Source organism: Molothrus ater, chromosome 5, assembly GCF_012460135.2.
Source record: "Molothrus ater isolate BHLD 08-10-18 breed brown headed cowbird chromosome 5, BPBGC_Mater_1.1, whole genome shotgun sequence".
Classification (NCBI taxonomy): Eukaryota; Metazoa; Chordata; class Aves; order Passeriformes; family Icteridae; genus Molothrus; species Molothrus ater.
The window spans coordinates 23,397,204-23,417,033 of record NC_050482.2 but is presented as its reverse complement, the minus strand read 5'-3'; the positions used below and the strand labels follow the sequence as shown (position 1 = coordinate 23,417,033).

General features: G+C 36.4%; 1 protein-coding gene across 2 annotated transcripts in view; it reads left to right on the top strand.

The window, feature by feature from the left end:
• KCND2 (potassium voltage-gated channel subfamily D member 2) overlaps positions 1-19,830 on the top strand; it is a 270,490-nt gene that overhangs the window by 30,098 nt on the left and 220,562 nt on the right. The gene's annotated exons all lie outside the window — the stretch shown is intronic.

Sequence of the window (19,830 nt, the reverse complement as noted above, 5' to 3'; positions counted from 1 at the left end):
AACACTCGTTCATCCCTAAGGCACTGAGCTCAACTCACTTCCACATCTTCCACATACCAGGAACTCAGGACTGCACCCAGCACTCCAGCTGTGGCCTCTCCAGTGCTGAGGAAGGATCACACAGCCATCCTGCAAGTGGTGTGATCCCTTTCCTAAGTCAATCCAGAAAAAGTTACTGGCCTTCCTTGTTGCAAAGACACATTGCTGGCTCTTCCATCAGGACTGCAAAACTGCTTCCCAGAGATTCAGTACTGGTGCTTGTAGTTATTCCTCCCCTGGTGCAGGATTTAATATTCCCTTGAATGTTCTGAGACTATTACTGTTTACCCATTTTTAGCCAGTTAAGTTTCCTTTGACGGCATAAGCATCTGCTGTGTCAAAACTTCTTCCCAAGTCTGCAAATCATCTGCAAATTTGCCTTCTGTCCCATCAACAAAATAATTACTGAAGACATTAAACTGTACTGGCCCCAGCAGTGACCTCTGGGAGACACCACCACTGGCTGGCCTTCATCTGGGCTTCATGCTTCTAAACACAGCTTTTGAGCCTGACAGCTCAGCCACCTTTCAGCTCACCTCAGCATCTGCAGATATAACCTGTGCTTCCTCAGTTTGTTGAGGACAATACAGAATTGTATCATCACTAAGGTTGGAAAAGACCTCCAAGTCCAAAATGTACCCGAGTACCGCCGTGCCCACTAAACCATATCATACATATCTGTCTGCTTTTTAAGCTCTTCCAGGGATGGTGGTGTTACAGGAGGCATCGCTGATAGTCTTGCTAAATTCAAGATAAGCAATAGCTCCTCATTCATTGAGTACTGTAGTTATTTCACCATGGAATGTTCTTAGACATGATTTTGTCTTCATAAATTGATGCTGATCACTCCCACATTGTCCATGATGTGTTTGGTTAGGGCTTTCAGGATGGTTTTGTCCACCACCTTCCAAGGGGTCAGGGTTAGGCTGACTGGTTTGTAGTTACCTGGATCCTTCTTCTTGCAGCTCTCAAATGAAACTATTTTTTTAAAAGATAAATACATTATCTAGAAAGTTCATTTAAATATATAAATGTAATTGTTATATACAAATACAATATAAAATCAAAATGTATATCTATGCTACTTTAGGACTTTTTTCAAACAAGTAAAACAGTTTAGAACACTCAACTGTGAGTGGGTGTTGGACTAATTAACTTTGCTGCAGAGACCTAAGATTCTTCGGGATGTGATAATATTAAAACATCATGAAGTGCCATTTAAATTTTAAAAGATACATGCTTTGAGAAGTTTTTCTGAAGACAGCACTTTTAGTAAAAAAGCTTCAAGTTTTCTTGGCCATTTTTGGGACTTATAGTGGCACTTTTTCCAGCTGCACTGTCATTTTTCATGTACTGAGGAAATCCAGCAAAATATCTTTGTGTGCCAATTCTGAAAAGCCATTCCCTTGGCCCTGACCCCATGTAACGATAGAATATATGTGAATAAGAGAGTTTTGAGCTGCTATGTATCTTCAATAAAATGTTTCTACTAAAGTGCATCGGATCAGGTGGATTCCAATAGACCAAATTTAAAAGTAAAAACATATTGTGTAATTCATGAGTTCACAACAGAAAGAAAATCACTTTTGTCCAGTGTAAATAGGAAAAATACTATAATTACTAATTATTTGTTGATAATTTAGTATCTTTTGAGACCAGACCTGAGGAGGACTCTAAAATGGGCTGCCCAGGGAGGTGGTGGAGTCACCATCCCTGCAGGGGTTTAAGGAAAGGCTTGGTGTGATACTTAGTGCTATGGTCTAGTTGTTATAGTGTTCAGTTAGGTTAGACTTGATGATCTTATCTTTCCCAACCTAATTAATTTTTTGATTCTGTGACTTGGGGATGTTTGCTGACAAGAAGCTCAACGTGAGCCAGCAATGTGTACTTCCTGCCCAGAAGGCCAGCTGCACCCTAGGCTGCCTCGAGAGAAGCGTGGCAGTAGGTTGAGGAAGGTGGCTGTGGCCCTCTACTCACCTGGAGTGCCACATCCAGCTCTGGGACCTCCAGCATAGGAAGGACAGGGACCTGCTGGAGTGAGTAAAGAGCAGGACTACAAAGATGATCTGAGGGCTGGAGCACACTTCCTGTGGAGACAGGCCAGGAGAGTTGGGGTTGTTCAACCTGGAGAGAAGGTTCTGGGAACGTCTTGGATTATCTAAGGGGGGCTACAAAGAGAACTGGAGAGAGGCATTTTTATAAGGGCATGTACAGGACATAGGGGAATGGCTTTAAACTGAAACAGAGTAGGTTTAGAGTAGATATTTGAAAGAAATTTGTTACTCAGAGGGTGGCAAGGCACTAGAACATGTTGCCTAGAGAAGCTGTGGATGCCCCTTCCGTGGAAATGTTCAAGGCCAGGCTGGATGTGGCCCTGATCAACATGGTCTAGTGGGAGGTATCACTGCAATGACAAGGGGGGTGGAACCAGATGGTCTTTTTTCCCTTCCAAACCAAAGCATTCTATTATTCCTGAGATTGGACTTCTCAGCTGATTGTTTTATCTCCATCAGTCATTTTTCTATTTGCCATGAAAATAACTTCTAAAAATTTGTTTGCCCTTATTAAGTGCAAGCTATACAGTATCATTGTTTGTTTGTAGTAGCTATACAGTATTTGTTGTGCTTTGGAACAAAGAGGTTAACAAAACAAAAATTCCTTAATTCTTTATCAAAATAGCTGTAGAACAAACACAATTCTACTTCAAAAGAATGTCTGATCTTGGTTACTTATTAAAAAAAGTCCTAGAACCTTCAGAATATTTTCTAAATAATGTCATTTCAGAGAATGACATAACTTAATGACATTACCTCCATATATTTTTAAAAACAGAGGCTAAGGAGAACTATTCACTCTCCTTATTTGTCTTCTTCTTTTAATTTGTCATCATCTTGAGAAAGAGGTAGAGACATTTTTGAAAAAAATCACTACCTTAAGAATCCAGTACTGCACAGTAGTCACAGAACTGCTTTCAAGCCAAGCAAGGGAACTGAGAAATTTTGCATCAAATGGTAAAAATTTCCTTTTTATCCTGTCCTAGTCACAATAATGTCATAATGTCACTGAACCTTAGTTTTAACTAGTGCATGAAGATAAGGATGTGCAGAAGTCATTGCAAGGCTGAGCATATAGAAAAAGCTTAGGAAGTAATTATCTGATTTTAGAAGAAACTGAATACATAATTTTAGTGAAATAAAAGTCAGAACATAAAACCAATACATTTCAGCATTGGTTTGAGTAAAATATCAGGAGGAAAAATTCTTAAGGAATATGGCAGCTGTGAATAAACATTTTAGTGACAGATAAAAATTAAGGTTCAAAGTTAAATAATTGCAGGAGAAAACAGTACAGAAAAATGAAACCATCTATTTTATATTTATCTACTGATTTTTTCAATCATACCTTGAACTGGAAAGATGAAATTCACATTAGGAAAACTATATTTCTTCAAGCAACGTGGTGATTGGATAGTCTTACTAAAAATAATAACTTTGTATGGTGTGGAGAGAATTTGAAAGAAATTTTAAATGTAATTGTAGGCAAAACAATGTTGCTAATCTTTGTGAACTCACACATTTGAAAATCCCAAATATTTGGTTTGTAAAAAAAACCCAAAATCTCAAGCCATAAACTAAATAAATTTGGTTTGGTAACATCCTGAATTGAGTTTGAACACACATAAGTCAACAGAGTGACATTTATTTTCACTTTGACATCTCTCATGATATAACTCATTGTGCAACTAAATTATAATGTCTAATTACGACAGAAAGTAATTTGTTGCCCAGTTTTTGTCTTTTCTCTTAAAACAAACAAAAAAAACCATGCAAAAATGAAAAAAAATTTCAATATTCTGTATAAACATATACAGAAGATAATAGAAGTTAACTTCTGGAGACAAAGTTCATTCTTATTTATGGAGCATTATGTAGCTGGAACAGTACCACTCACTGTGTCCTGTACTACCAGCTGGATACATTTGAATTCCTGAGCAGCCATATCACTGCCATCATACCAAGAAACTCTTTCACAATAACCAGTGGTTGGTCTGCCCCTTCAGGTGCTCCAGAATTATCTGATTTCTCTGTCTTCATGGTCACAATCAAAGGTGATCATGTACAAATGTTAAAGGACAGTGGTGAAAACACTGAGCACCTCCTTCCTGTCTTCAAAACTTAGGAAAAGGGCAGAAAATTATTCAATGCTTAGAAGTCAGAAAGACAGATTCCCAAAACAAAAACAAGAGGATAAGACATAAGAAAAGTTATACTTTCCATCAAACTTCTTCCATTTTAAATTGGTTTTGAAACTATTTTATGTGTTTCTCATTACTCACAGGAATTTAAACTCTTTCTATAAGGGGAAAATAGGTTATGGAAAGAAATAGATCTTTTTCATTGGCCATATATAGGTTACAAAATGATATATGCCCAGAGCTAAACATGTCCCACATGGTTGTAAGCAAAAGCTTATATTACTACTTTGAAGTTGAGAGTGTGAGTATCTAAAGCACCTCTGAACCTGCTTCACGCTTCTGAGTTTAAGTAAAATACTCCCACATAACTACCAAAAAGAAGAAAGAAAAAAAAATAAGTTGAACCTTCAATTTTATCATGTGCAATTTAAAATGGTGGATTTAAGATGTAAAAGGTTGCACCTACAATATGTTTAAGAGTTTACAATACATCTAAACTGCAAGCTCAATTAAAACCTAAGGAAGAAATTTGTGAATGCTGAAGATTCAAACCTGAGCCAAAAATATTTTCAACTAATAAACAAATTAAGGGCTTTGATGTTAAATATGTGATGCACTGTGTCACATTTATAATTTAGTATGGTTACAAGCCTGAAAACTTATTCACATTTTAATTTTTAGACAGGAGAGAGCATTTTTATGTTCTGTGTTAGAACTCCTTTGGCATGAGCACAGCTTGTACTGAAGCATACATATAGTGAATTCTTTCAGCCCTGAGTAGCAAATTCTGGAGGCATATAATGAAGATTGTGAAACGGAAGAAGATACTGACTAATTAGTTTTTGAATTAAGGGTAATATGAAAAGCAGGCAACAAAGTTGTCGGATTTGATTGCATCTGACACCTATTTTATCTTCTACAATTTGATTTTTAAGACACAAGTGAATACTTGTATTTTGGATGGATGAAGAAGTATTATTGTCCAACCCATGAGGAAAAACATTGCTATCAGGAAAGGATAAAAGAGTAACGCATCTGTGAAATGCAATTACAATAATTTGGTATGAATATCAAGACCATACTATTAGAGGTTTGATGAAATAAAGTTATTTTTATGTCTCCTCTTTTTTTTTAAAGTCCATTCATGCAGTCTTTGTAAGGGAATTAATTATTAACTAATTTTATTTCAGTTAGAGCTCAAAATTGAATTTGAAGATCTGAAGCAGAAATAAAATATCTAGGTTTGGTTATGCGTATCCTGAGACTTGTTTCATGGCATGATTTTAAAATAGCAAATTTGAGCTAATGAGGAAATGTTTCTGCAAATTCCTTTTTGGATTAAATTAACTGCAATCATTTTTTAAGGTCAGATAAGACCATTGTAATCATTGCATCAGACCTCATATCTGACAAAAGGTAAAGGAGTATTTTGAATTAGTTCTGGTTTAAATTTGGGAGCACAGTATAAGAAGTGCTTCCTATTCTATTTAAAGACTCATCAGTGTCACAGTCTTTTAATATCTGTTTTAAGGTGTGTGACATTTCTAATATGAATGAAGGAGCTGTTCTCACCTAACTTTAATTTAGATGCCTATCTACAACTGAGCAAGTTTTCCTGTGGAGGGTGATAGCCTCTTTAGAGCACAGTTCATTTACCTGAAAAAACATGAAAAAAAAATTTATGATAGAGATGTTCTGAACTTCCGTAGACTATAGAGAGTCAAGGCAAGCTTCATGACACATAAAGACTATGGAAACATGCTGTCAGTGGAATTGAACATTTGCATTCAACTTACAAATGTCTGCTGTAGGTTTAATGAGCTTTACAGAAATTTCAAGACTTTTGGAAAACTTCTATGTTCTGTAGACAAAGCTGTCTAGTTTGAGATAAATTAAATAAAGGAATATTGTGTGCACATGAAATGATTGTGTACATTACATATCGTGCACAAGTGTGAGCAAACCAGATAATATTTACTTAAATTTTAATCTGGAGGAAGGGCTTGGTAAGGGTGTAGAGCTTCCATCCTGTAGGAAGGGCTTGACAGGCTTGAGAGGTGGGCATCTGTGGACCTCATGAAGTTCAAGAAGGCCAAGTGCAAGGTCCTGCCCCTGAGCTGGGACAGTCACAGGTGGAAATACTGGCTTGACAGAGAATGGACCTACAGCAGCCCTGAGAGAAAGAACTTCAGGTATTTGTGGTCAGAAAGCTCAACAATACCTGGCAGTGTGATCTACAGCCCAGAAAGACAACCGTACCCTGAGCTGCATCAAAAGCAGTGTGTGCAGCAGGTCAAGGGAGGGGATTCTGCCCCTCTGCTCCACCCTGGTTGTGCCCTTCTACTCCCCTGGAGTACTTCATTCAGCTCTTGGGCACCCGACACAGGAAGGACATCAACTTGTTGGAGCAAGTCCGGAGGAGGCCAGCAGGATCACAGGGATGGGGCACCTCACCTGTGAAGAAAGACTAAGAAAATTGGTGCTGTTCAGCCTGGATAAGAGGAGGCTTTGGAGGGTCCTTGGAGCAGCCTTTTAGTACCTAAAGCGGCCCTACAAGAAAACTGGAGAGAGACTTCACGAGGACAACGGGCAGTGGCCTTTCAATGAAGAAGGATAGGTTTATGTTAGATATTATGAAGAAATTCTTTACTATGAGGATGGTAATTATGAAACAGATTGCCCAGAGAAGTTTGGATGCCCCATCCCTGGAGGTATTCAAAAGTAGGGCATATGGAGCTTTGAGTAACCTGATCTAGTGGAATGTGTCCTTGCCCATGGCAGGGAAATTGAAGCTAGATGGCCTTTAAGGTTCCTTCCAATTGTAATGATTCTCTGACACTATGATTCCGTGACTGTCGGGTTTTTTACAGTGGGAATTTTTTTGAGTAAAAAATGCAGAATGTAGTTAGCAACTTCAAAGATGAATGTAATAAATAGAATGCTTCTATTTATTTTAACAGGGCAGATAGCTCTGTTACAGGATCTCTTAATGAGTTGATGCAGCTCTTATTTCTAAGCACGGTGATCACAGTAAGATTATATCTACTATTACAGGAAAAGAAGTAAGAAGAATTAAGAAGAATTATACTATTGTATGAGTAGAAAAAAATTGATTACCAGATCTATTTTAGAATTGCATTGATAGAATTGATAGAGGTATGTGTTGGGGTATTTAGTCAGATATGGTCTAAAACAGAGAAGGAAAATGTTGTTACGTTAAAGATACCAAATTCTATTTGCATTTATACAAATACAAGAAATTTCTTATTCCTGTGCCTGTTGAAATTGATGCCAAATGAGCTTACTAGGAGGAGGATTATGGTCAATATCTGATATAATGGAAAGATGTTAATGGGAAAGAGACTTAGATCAACTTAAACATTTCAACATAGCAATGTGGAAATGAGTATCAGTGAAAACAATGGTAATTATATATATAAATGTGTTTATATATATGTATAAAATTTTGTTTGTAAGGAAAAGCTTTTGTGTAATTAAAGCAAAGAATTATATAAATAATTGATAATTTAAGGAGTGCAAAATATACTAGAATCACAAAAGGATACTCAGGCTATTCACAGTTAATACATTTTTGGCCTTCCAAGATCATAACAAATGGAGTTGTGCCATATTCTGTTCTTGAAGGAGTGAATTTAGCTTCTCCTGCCAAACTCTCACTTTCTTTTAGGCAACATGGGAGCTCATGATAGGACTTTGGCATTAGATAGGTGTTTCACCCATCTCATATTCTTTACTTCCTGCCTTTCTGAGCAATTCTGTGCAGCTTTCATTTCAGCTTTTGCTTTCAGTGCTCACCAGCTCTTCTCTTCTAAGCTGTTTGAGGTTTTTCTAAGCTACATAGAGAGTCCAATGCAATTCCTCTTTTCCTAGTTAAGGAATTTCAGGTTTTGCTGTGGATTTTATGCTTGGGATGATGTTTTTTATTTAAGTGCTTGTTATGATGAGCTGATATTTATAACTCTGTCACTTGCAAAGACCCCTCAGAAATCACCTCAGCTGAAGCTCCTAAACTCGTTAGTTCCTAGCAGGTATTTTTGTTCTGGATGAGCTGTCTTGTCTCTGGATGAGCTTTCTTGTCTCTGAAATAAGTTGTTATGAAAAATCTCTCCTAGAGGAATAAATGTTAGACGAAAATTCATCCCTGCTAGTGTGATAATTGTAAAAATAGTAATAACAGGTATGTAGGTATACATATGACTGCTTCTGTATGACAGGATGACCATCTTGGCTGACCTTACTGATCAGGTACTGAGAAATGTAAGGACTAATAGCTGCACACCTGAGAAAGTAGAAGGAAGGGCATGCTTCAGATTTGGTTCATAGGCAAGAGATGGAATTTGGTCTTTACATCCCCTCCTCTTCTAGAAATTTGAGCTAGATTTGTCATTGAGCTCCAGAGCAAATGATCATATCACCTCATCACCCTATTGCCTCGCATCTTCACAGGGTTTAAATGGTCCCAGATACCCACACTACGCAGTTCCACTGTCAGTTCTGAGACTCAACTCTTGTTTCAAAGACCATGAGCTGCTTCTAAAGCAAGGTCTGTGATTGATACCAGAGAACAGGTTTATTGTGGCACACCAATACTGATGGCTATATCTCACCTTTCAGGTAGGGTGTTGTAGTCAAACATCTTGCTCAATCAGCAGCAATATTCCTTCTGAATATACTGAAAAGGTGTTGTGAAGAGCTCTGATTAAAAGATTGAGTATCAATCCTGAAGATACCATTTGCCTTAATCTGAGTTTGTTAGTAACTAGATAAATTTTAGCATGTAAGCATGAGATAATCTTAAAGATGCTCATCTAGATGAGCTCCACTCTTTCCACTATTGCAAGCTGTTTCCTGTCCTTGACAAAGAATTGTTTTCAAGTACCGAACTAGGGCAATTACAAAGTTATGATATATCCAGCACTAACGATCCAGTCTCGCTTGCTATTTTACCTCAGGCAGACTCTATTGAAAGGAAACAATTCAGTAACAACTGTTTTCTGAAGAAGTAGTGGTAATCAGCTCAAGGCCATCCAGAGTATATTGTCAGAAATATTATCCATTGTACATAATGTGCGACTCCATTCTGGATGTCAGGCTACAAGAAGGTCTTTAACAGAAATGACATTGACACAATGCAGAGCTTTGCCTCTAGTCATGTGGCACCCCTCCACTTCATAGCAGAGAGTAGCTGTTCATATCCAGCTGTCATGCAACAGCAGAGCAAAGTAGTGACTGTTACTCTTTGGTGAAATTAGGCAGTTCACACTCTGCAATGGCTTAAAGTTACAGGTCTGAGGAGACAGCATTTTGTGCCTGTTTTATGGTGCATGTAATTAAAGATTTCACTGGATAAATGGCTTTCCCAAGCAAATGCACATTTCCCAGCTTTTTTAAAAAGTGATAGTGAGACATTTTTTGGCGTGGGGAAAACCTGTTCATAGATGTCAATTACTTTTTTTCTGCCTTTAAAAAAGGAACTATTCTAAATTGAATAGCCATTTGAATGTAGTATTAATTAATATTTCATTGCTTTACAGTGGAGAACAGATTAGGGAAAGGGTTTTTTGTTCATTGACATCTGGTTAAACAAAGCTAAGTGGAACCTTCTGACATTATCAATGGAAAGATCTGAAAGGAAGGCTGTTCTGTACAAAGGCCTCCTTCATGTATTTCTGCAACTGTTCTCTTCTGGTTTGGTACAAAACAATATCATTTGGGTTTGTTATTTTTTATCTTTAGAAACAAGCTGTAGATAGAATGTGCATGAGCTATTTTTTTGATTGGTTTTAGAGCTGACTATAATGCATTTGCTTATGTTTACATGATTTCTGAAGCCTTTGTGGAGTAAGCTCATCTTGCCTTGAACTATTGAACTGTTAGTTTGGCCACTCGCTAGATCAATCCCATGAACTCAGCCTGGTAAGTGATCATTTATATCCATGAAAATCCAGTTATCACCACTACCTACTGCAGCTCAACCACAAATGAGTCTGTGCCTTTCAGATGAACAGCAAAAGTTCTTAATTTTCTTCTGTAGGTTGTTTTTCTTATGAAAGAAACTACTCCATGAGTATGGAAACCCTCTGATTGCTGCATAGTGTATAGCATGAGACTGAGGATGTGTTTTGCCTCAACTAATCTGTTCTTTGCAGGAGCTTCTGCTTTCCCTTACACTCTAGTTTCTGCCTAATTATTTAGGTATTGCGACCTTCTCTTTTGGCAGGCTTGTCCAAGAAGGTGGCCAAGGTCAAGGGCCCAAGCTTAGCTCAAGTTAACGCTCCTGTTGATAATGCTATCTCCTTCTCACACACAGAGACACTTGCACACATTGCATTATGCAAAACAGCATTGTACGCTTACTTTGGATTATATATTCTGAAAACTTAAAAAGCATGAATGTATTTTAAGCAGTTAAACATCTAGTAGTAGTACTAATCCTACTAATTAGAATCGACCCAATATAGGATATAAAAAGCTATTTGCAGTGAAATATTTCTTGTAGACTTTAAATATCATTATATATGATAGTGGAAGAATAAAACATGCAAATATTTGAGTCAGTAAACCAGAAAAAAATATAGCAAATTGAAAACCTGTGTGTTAAAAATATATCCTACAGAATAAAATTTTGACTAAATTGAATAATACTTTGCAAATAATGAAAACAGTTTCTGATCAGGAAAAGAGTTTTGTGCTGCCAGTAAAGTTGACGACTGTAAGGAAATCTGATAATTTTCACTGAAGTTTTATCTTCTCATCTAAGTGAAACATATGTAACATGAAGCAAGACAGTAGGTTTTGGTCATGAACACAGGGAAGAATAATCCTGCCTCCCCATCTTTGCCATGCACTACTTATAGAGCTGGAATAGATGTCAATTACTTTTTTTCTGCTTTAAAAAAGGAGCTATTCTAAATTGAATAGCCATTTGAATGTAGTATTAATTAATATTTCATTAATTAATGAAATTAATTTCCAATGGTTTTACAAATTTGAGTGTTTCTTTAAGTACATTTAATAGTGTTATAATTGGTATGTTTGAGCATGAAAATTCAATAGTCTTTTTTGCTACATGTTATTTTCATCACAGAGCTGGTAAATTTATATCACAGTAATTCCAACAGGAAGTTAAATATTTGAGTGTATGTAATTTAATTAAATATTCAGTTTATCTGTCAATATGTCCACTAATTAATAAACATTGAGCTGTTGTAGCATAATGAAAAAACAAAATCAAATATTAAGAAAACAGCATGACAATTAAATTACATTTGTTTAGTCCTTTCATAAACTGGTCCCTATAAAATTAAAATCCCTGGACACTGTTAATGTCTGTAATGACAAAAATGCAAATAATGTTGATATAATTTTAGAATAATGTAAATCCCCTGTATAAGCCAGATTGTGACTCATATTTTTCTGTCTGCAGCAGATGAACTAAATCAGATTTTCTATTTACCTTGCACCAGGTACAGAACTGAGTAAAATAACTGCAGTGCTTTATGCTCTGTATTAACAGTGAGTGGTACATGCAGCATTTGCTCACATTCAGACCCTATAAAGAACTACAAGCTAGCCCCTGATGTAAGATGGAAGCTGTGGCATTCATACATTGTCACCTTGCCCATGGTCAGGATTTACACTGCTGTCACTTCCCTGCTTTGGTCATACACCACGTTACTGCTCTGCTAGGGCCCAAACAGCAGGGCAGGTAAAAGAACTTCAGCTGACAAACCATGCCTTTCCTGGTGCGTTTCTCACACTTACCTGTCCTTTACTTCTGCAAATATAGTAAATTATGAATTTAGAAGCCTTGCCAGAATTCTTTTACTGTTACAGAAGGTCAAATGCTTTGCTGATATTGCTTATAGACCCAAACCATGAAAATTCACTTCTAGGGCAATAAAGAACTTTGAGGAAAATGTTCATTCAAGTCCTTCCCTGCAAAGCCTGCTGTCTAAACATAACAGAAACACTATTCATGTTCATTGAATAAAAATCCCAGCTTGGTAGCCTCTTCTTTAAACTCATCTGTGTGTTTGCCTCATTGAATACTGAATGTAGACATCACATTTGGCTCAGGGATAACACAGATTGCTGAATATACTAAATAATGAGTCTTCATTTGACTGCAAACATACTTATCTGTATAAATTTACCAGTGCTAGATTTCCCTTTTTCTGAGAGAAGCTGAATGTGAGTCAAGTCAAATATCTGGGTTTAGCAGTAATTCTAGGGGAAAATATAATTTACAATATAATCAGTAGCTGTTTAAAATCTCATGAGGCTGTCCTTGTACCATACAGTGAACAATAGTAATTATATGTTGAATCGAGGAATTTAAAATATGTCAGGCAGTTTTCTCCCAGTACGTGCTTATCTAGATATTCTTGCAAAAGTGATAGATAGATAGATAGATAGATAGATAGATAGATAGATAGATAGATAGATAGATAGATTTACTAAAATGTTTGAGGAACAGTAAACAATTTAGCACAAAATAAAACATTAATTGCAGATATTTTATGGTTTATAATATTTTTGCTGAAAGAATGTGTCAAACTTGGGATAAGCACTAAGGATTCAGGACTCCTTTAATGTGCCTTTCTTTATTCCTTGAATTCTGTTTAAAAGGTTGGAAGTACTGCTTTTTCACTACAGCACTCTGGAACATTTACATGTTACCAGATCCTGCTACAGAATCTCCCAGATCCCAGCTCTGCACCAAGATAAACTGGGAGGTCTACCTTTATCCCCTTCCTGTTTTACATCAAATATGATATTAAAACCCCACCCCGTTTATGTGCACAGACAAAAGCATTTTTGTCATAATCAACGAGACATGAGGGAGGACAGAGATGTCATTTCATTTCTCTGAGAACAGGTGTGTCCTGACTGCTGTGTGTGGCACCTAGAATTTCCAAGGCTTGCACACAGGGCTAACAGACCTACGGGAGTCCTTGTTTTGGAGGAGCAGATGGACAGGTCAGATGCCCCAGGCCATCTTACACAGAACTGCTTGCCTGGGTTTCGACAAGTGAATCACCTTCAGAGAATCCATAAACTACAGCACCAGCTGAACTGAGGAATAACCCCAGCAGAAAATGCAGAGTGCGTGAAGTTCACACAAAGACTAATGTTAAGAAAAGCGTTTTAAGTCTGTATTGAAAATGTGAGAGTTCAAACTGGAAATGCAGTTTCCATCTAAAGCTGTTAGTACTTGATACAAGTACAAATACTGCTTCTTTAATTTGACATGCTGTTTGTATGTGTTCCTTAGTCTTGTGTTCCAAAATCAAATTTAAGTGTATCAGCCTCCTCCATAGTATAAGACATAATGCCTAGTTAATAAAGAGCAATTTTAGTTTAACTTAAACTACATTCAGCCATGAGAGTGTGTTAGCATAGTGCTGTAAAACATTGTATGTCATTGCCTGTAAATTATGAAAACTAGTAATTAGTAAAACTGGAGATTTACTGTATCTTCTTTTGCAGAATTTGCCCTCCTCAATTTGATTAGAAAAAGCCTACGCATAAATGTTCTTTTATAGCTTTTGTGAATCCTTTCTTGAAAAAATTGCTCTTGAAATTCTGCCAGGACTATTAGAAGATGAAGGTTCTGGAACATGTAAATAAATATATTATTTCTTCTGTGAGTAAGATATTTAAGCTGTAATGTTATGTTCATCATATTTTGTTCACTTTTAATAAACAATTTTGGAAAAAAATGTTTTAACATTGTTACAGGCACACATCCAACAACAAAACACATGGATAACTTAACAGTTCACTATTTGAATTAGCTATAAAACCACTTATTTTTTCTTTTTAGCTCACTTGAAGTCACCATTACAAATCTGTTAAACCCCCATAATTGTAAAACGGTATATTTTAGAAATGAAATTTTAAACTTGTGCATATTCAACAGAGTCACTGTTTCTCAGACATAGAAGTGACTTCTAATGGCCTACTGTCCTTCACAGTAGTTATCTAGCTTTGTCTGTTAAGTCCCAATTCAGAAAAAACTTTGTTTTAGCACTTCAAAATTCTCACATACTCAGTCCTTCCTAGAAACTAAAGATTTATATTTTGAAAATAAATCAATAATCCCCAGATATTCTATATACTGAAAAATAAACTAGGGAACTGTCAACTTTGGAAGGAAGCAGTGTTAACTTAAAAAAGCTTAGCTGAGAATTCATAATTTTCCAAAAGCAATAGCAAAAAAGCTAGTCACACTAATAGATGTCCTGGAGAAAATTAAAGGAGTCTTCATGATTTATTACAAAAAAAACCAAAAACCCCACCATCTGAATCCGAGATAGTAAGCAAAACACAGGAAAACAAAACGATGCATTAAAGAATTTTTAAAAATGAACTTCCCATTAATGGTAGCAGCGACTGAAATTATGGACAAGCTATTTTTTGTAGCTTGTTTGTTTAATTCCCTGAGTAAAATTACATTTTTGCAGGAAGAACTATAGAATAATTTTTTGTCATGTGATTCTTAAATGATGAGTATCTCTTTGCAAAAAACATTTATTTTATAGAAGCTTATAGAAGCTTTCTTTTAAAAAAGAATCTTTCCACATGCTGAACTCACTAAATTTATCTAGCTGTCACCATGACTTCCCATAAATCTACCTGCTCTGAGGTCTCCCTGCAGTGTACAGCAGTGTAAGCATTTTGTTTAGAACTTTCTAAATGAAAGTTCTGACAAGGAACAGTGTCATTTGCAATGCCCTGTAAGGGTCTAACATGCAACACACCACAAATATTCTCACTGACATGATCAGGCATTGTTTGGGGCCTGAAGGGGACTCCACTAGCAGCATCCTTGTTAACAGCCAGAGAATTAAGGCTAGTTTTCTAAAATGGGCTTGTGTTCTTTCTAGAGAACAAGTAAAATGTTGGCTTTTACTTCAGATGAACCGTTTCACCAGACTCAGGAAGAAATAGTACAATGACTCTGGCATGAGGAGAATTGAAATGAGCTTGTGAATTTTCAGTGAGCTTGTGTGCACTGTATTTGTTTTTATATATTCAATGCTTAATGTTTTCAAGTCTTTAATCCTCAGAAATCAATTTCATATTCAATATTTTATTTTGAAGTAGTGATTGTATTTGAATTTCCTATCTTAAGGTATTCCACTGTGTCTCCAGTGGAATATACCTTTAAACTGGCTTGATTTCTACTATCAAAGTTCAAAATTAGAAGCAATACCACTTGTATTTCAGCATTTCATAAGCTTATTTTCCATGGTGACATCCCCTCTGAAAATGACATTTCCTGACATTATTTATTGCTTGTTTGTAGTGGGATTTCTGTACTGACATTAATGACAGCACATTTCTTCCCTTTGGCTAACTAGACATTTGCATTTTATTCTAGTTGATCAGCACTGGAAGATAAGTACATATTCATGCAACAATTTTGTTATGTGGAGAGTGGTAGGAATCAATTTTTATGCAGATGTTAATTCTTGCATATGAAGGTATTTGCATTTGTTTTTCAAACCTGTTTTGGAAACTTGAATCAAAATTGAAATATTCAGAGAAGAAATTTTCACACTGGTTAAAATCTTAGCAGCATGGAAGTCAGTGGGAGTTCTGCTTCAGTGGGGCTAGGATTAAATCCTATTAGCATATAATAATATTTCTCCTAGCCTTTTCCATAAAGCTGTCTAAAAAACAAACAACAGCCCTCTGGCTTTGGCCTGCAAACCAATACTATAGTTGCAATCAATAATTTATGTTTATAGTAAATTAGCACAGTTAATGTATTAAAAGTGTGCTTGAGACGTGGGTTTTCTATGCAACATTTTTTCCTATTGTGATTGAATGTTTCTTAGTACGTACACACTAATCATTTGGTTAAGAACCATTCATTTCACAGCCTCTTCTTTGAAAAACTTGCCACCACACTAAGCAAGAGAGGTAGACAGCAGGGGAAGAGATGCAATATCTCCCTTCTGTTTTCTGGAGAAAAATCTGGGACCTGGAGAGCATGTTGCTTACTGGCATTTGCAGCATTTGTGGCAGGTCTGGAATCTGAATATGGTGCTGTGGTAATGTTCTCTGAAGGTTACTGTCCTTGTCTGGCTGCACTCTGTCTTCAGCTCCGGCTTCCACTTGGTCTGCTCTTCTCAGCTGGTCTTGTAGCTCTCTGTAATGCCTGGAAGAAGGTTACAGCAAGGTGGGGTGTTGGTCTCATCTCCCGGGTAGCAAGTGACAGGACAAGAGGAAACTACCTCAAGTTGTGCCGAGGGAGGCTTGGATTGCTATTAGGAAACATTTCTTTACTTAGAGTTACTACGCAGTGGAACAGGCTGCCCAGGGAAGTGTTTGGGTCACCTTCCCTGGAGGTATATAAAATACATGCAGACGTGGCACTTAGGGAGATGGTTTAGTGGTGGACCTGGCAGCATTAGTTTGATGATTGGAACTAATGATCTTATAGGTGTTTCCCATCGTAAATGATTCTTTGATTCTATAAAAATAGGAATGTAAAGTTAATACTCTTTTGCATTTTACATCAGACTAAAACATTCATTTGTTCATTAGGAAGAAACCCACAACTTGGGAAAACTGTAAAAAACAATTAGCTTTAACTCTTGTTGACTCCAGTGGACATCAGTGCTGCTCAGTGCTTTGTATTACTGATTCGAGAGATACCACCTTACAAGAATACTTTGTAATATACATAATCTCAGTGAACCCATTTCAGCCAGAAGAAATGAAGGAAAGCACTCCTGAGAAAACAGGTTTTCACAACAGTGATCTTCTTTCATGTGTGTAAATTTTAATGATCTGGAAGATGGAAGTGGGATTTTTCTTCAGCTTTATTTATGAAATAGGCTCCTGAACTTGTTTTCTCCGACTCATAAACACAACTTTCATTTTCTGCAAAGCTTAAAAGTATCACTTTTCCGTGCAGCTCTATGGATAACATCAGTGCTTCTGGAGCAAGTTACTTAAGGGCTACTCCACATGATCAAACACTGCAAATAAGGCATGTTTTTATGAAGAAAATTGCTTTAACTGCTGTTTTTTATATTATTTCTATGCAAGTGAGTAAAGAAATCCTTCCTCTTTCTGTATGCACAAATGAGGTTAATGTTTTCAAGTGTTAACTGCTGATGATACCAAAGTTTCCGTGATCACACAACTGAGTGAGGCTAAGAAAAATTGAAAGATTTGGAATAAATTTCATTCTACAAGCCTGTTCATAAAGAACAAGTAAAGGAATTGTTTTGTCAAAACTTTCGCATATCTTATCAACAAAATATGTTCAGAACGTCTCTAAAAATATTTCTAAAGAATAATGACAGACTTCTCTCAGAGGAATAATTGTGTATTTTTTCATGTCTGTTGTTTTTAGATTAGCTTCAATGTGTGTCTTCTCTCTTCTGAGCCTTGAATATCTGTCTTCTCTCTGTAAGAATATCTGGGTTTTCCTATTTTATCATGTTTGTTGCAGCTTTGAGTAGGAGGTGCAGTCTATTTTTCATGGTTTGTTTTGAAATGCACATCTTGTTTTCATGTTGTCTTTAAAATTCCCATGCCCACTTATCTTTACTTGAAAGAAAGCTGTTCATTTATGCAATAAGATATGATATAAGATGCATTTGAGGAAGATAATTGCACTTTTTGTGAAGTGTACCAGGGCATAAGACTGAAGGTCATTGTTTTCAATAAGGATATCCTGGCTGCTCCAAAGTGATTAAAACAATTCTTATGAATCTTGAATATATGCTTTCTTTCTTTTATGAACTGAAATGATATGGGAAAACAGTCTTATCCAGTTTTTCTGATGAGTCCCTCCTCTTTTGTATATGTCTGCATATCCAAATTTTCTAAAGTGTAAGATATCTCTCTCAGAAACACCCAGTGGGGGATGCCTAGAAAGAACTACATTCCCCAAAGGCATCACTGCTAGGAATGACAATTTATCAGAAAATATTTGCTTGAAACTGTAGTGTTTTGCAGGGTCCTGAGAGTCTGAAGATGTTCTCTGGAGGCAGTAGCTTTTTTTCATAGGTCTCTCCTGTGGGCTCCAACTCTTCCAAAAGAATCCTTGGCCCAAGGATCTTCTAACAGAAATTGAGGCATAAATCACCTATCTTGCTTTGGAGTAGACAAAAGGATTAAAAAAAGGAAGAAAAAGTCCAATCTGAGGTATCTCTGGTATCTCTGAGGTATATCTAGTGAGACACTTAAAACTCAGCATATTACTGTTTCATTAGTGAAACTCTTTTGCCTTTTTTAGCTTTTTTTCTTAACTGCCATTCTCCAGATGTAATCATCGCCCCTTTGTACTATTTTTTATTCTGTGATGATCTTTGTCATGGAGACTACAAATCACCAGTGCAGTTTAAGACACCTTTTGCTAATGTGATTTACTCTGCTTTATTTTACCCTTTGTAAAAAGAGGGTTAAATTGAAATATCACCAATTTTAGACTACACTCTACCTATCTTGATCTATGTATGCTCTAAAACAACAGTTACATGCATTGGGAACCCAATACTGAAATCTGTGATGAAAATCCTAATCCCAAATTAAGGCACTGGAAAGCCAGCCCTATTGAAGTTACAAAGTTGTGCAACTGAACCCAGAGCTGAAAGATCTGAGCAGATGCTGAGTATGGAAAGATAGTGATCTCTGAATTGGCGAAGTATACGAAATTAAGCACAAAATATTAGTAACCAGAAATGCCAGGGAAATCTAATATCAACTAGTGCTGTTAGCCCTGCCCAAATTGCCTAAAGGTGTAAACAGCTGCAGATGTCACTGATGCCAACAGGCATTGCCTCCACCTAAAAATTAGTATCTCAAAGATAAAGCAATATTACTAAACCCACTGCGCCGTTTGTTTCTTTTCTCCTAGCTGAAAGAACAATAAAATTAACTAAAAATGGTAAAGATAAAGGCAATAAAGTTTGGAGGCAAAGAATATGAAAGATGAAAATATTTTTTATTATATGAAAAGATAGCCAAGCCACACAAATTCCTGAAATTCCTATCAGAGTGCAGTCACTGATTCTATAAATTAATGAATAACTAGTCCAAGAAAAATCTACAAACTTTAGAGGAGCTTCACTATGAGAAATCCAGCATTTTAGTTGACCAACAGCTCTTTGCTTTCCAGACATTGCTAAATGTGTCAAGAGAGACACTTATATTGTGTCTCATTTTCCTCAGTGCCACTGTTTGATGTTTCACTTCTGATGTAGATTAGTCTTATTTTTCATATTTAGCCAAAAAGTCCTAAGTATGCGCTGAAGGCAGAAAGAACCTTTTTAGGACTAAATGTAAAAATTAAATGGAGTTAGATAATATCATAAAACACTTTTGCTTATTTTAGGGTATAAATAGGATGTGAAGAATTATATTTCTCTCTGTTAAGATACCATTCATTTGGAGTAGAACAGAACAGAACATCTGCAGGCATCATGCTGCATAGGATAACATAAACATTTATGAGGCTTTAAAAAAGCTTGACTGTCCATCATTTGGTCCATTTACATTTTATTATCTTTGCTTTCTGAACCAATACTTGTTAGTTATTAACTGTC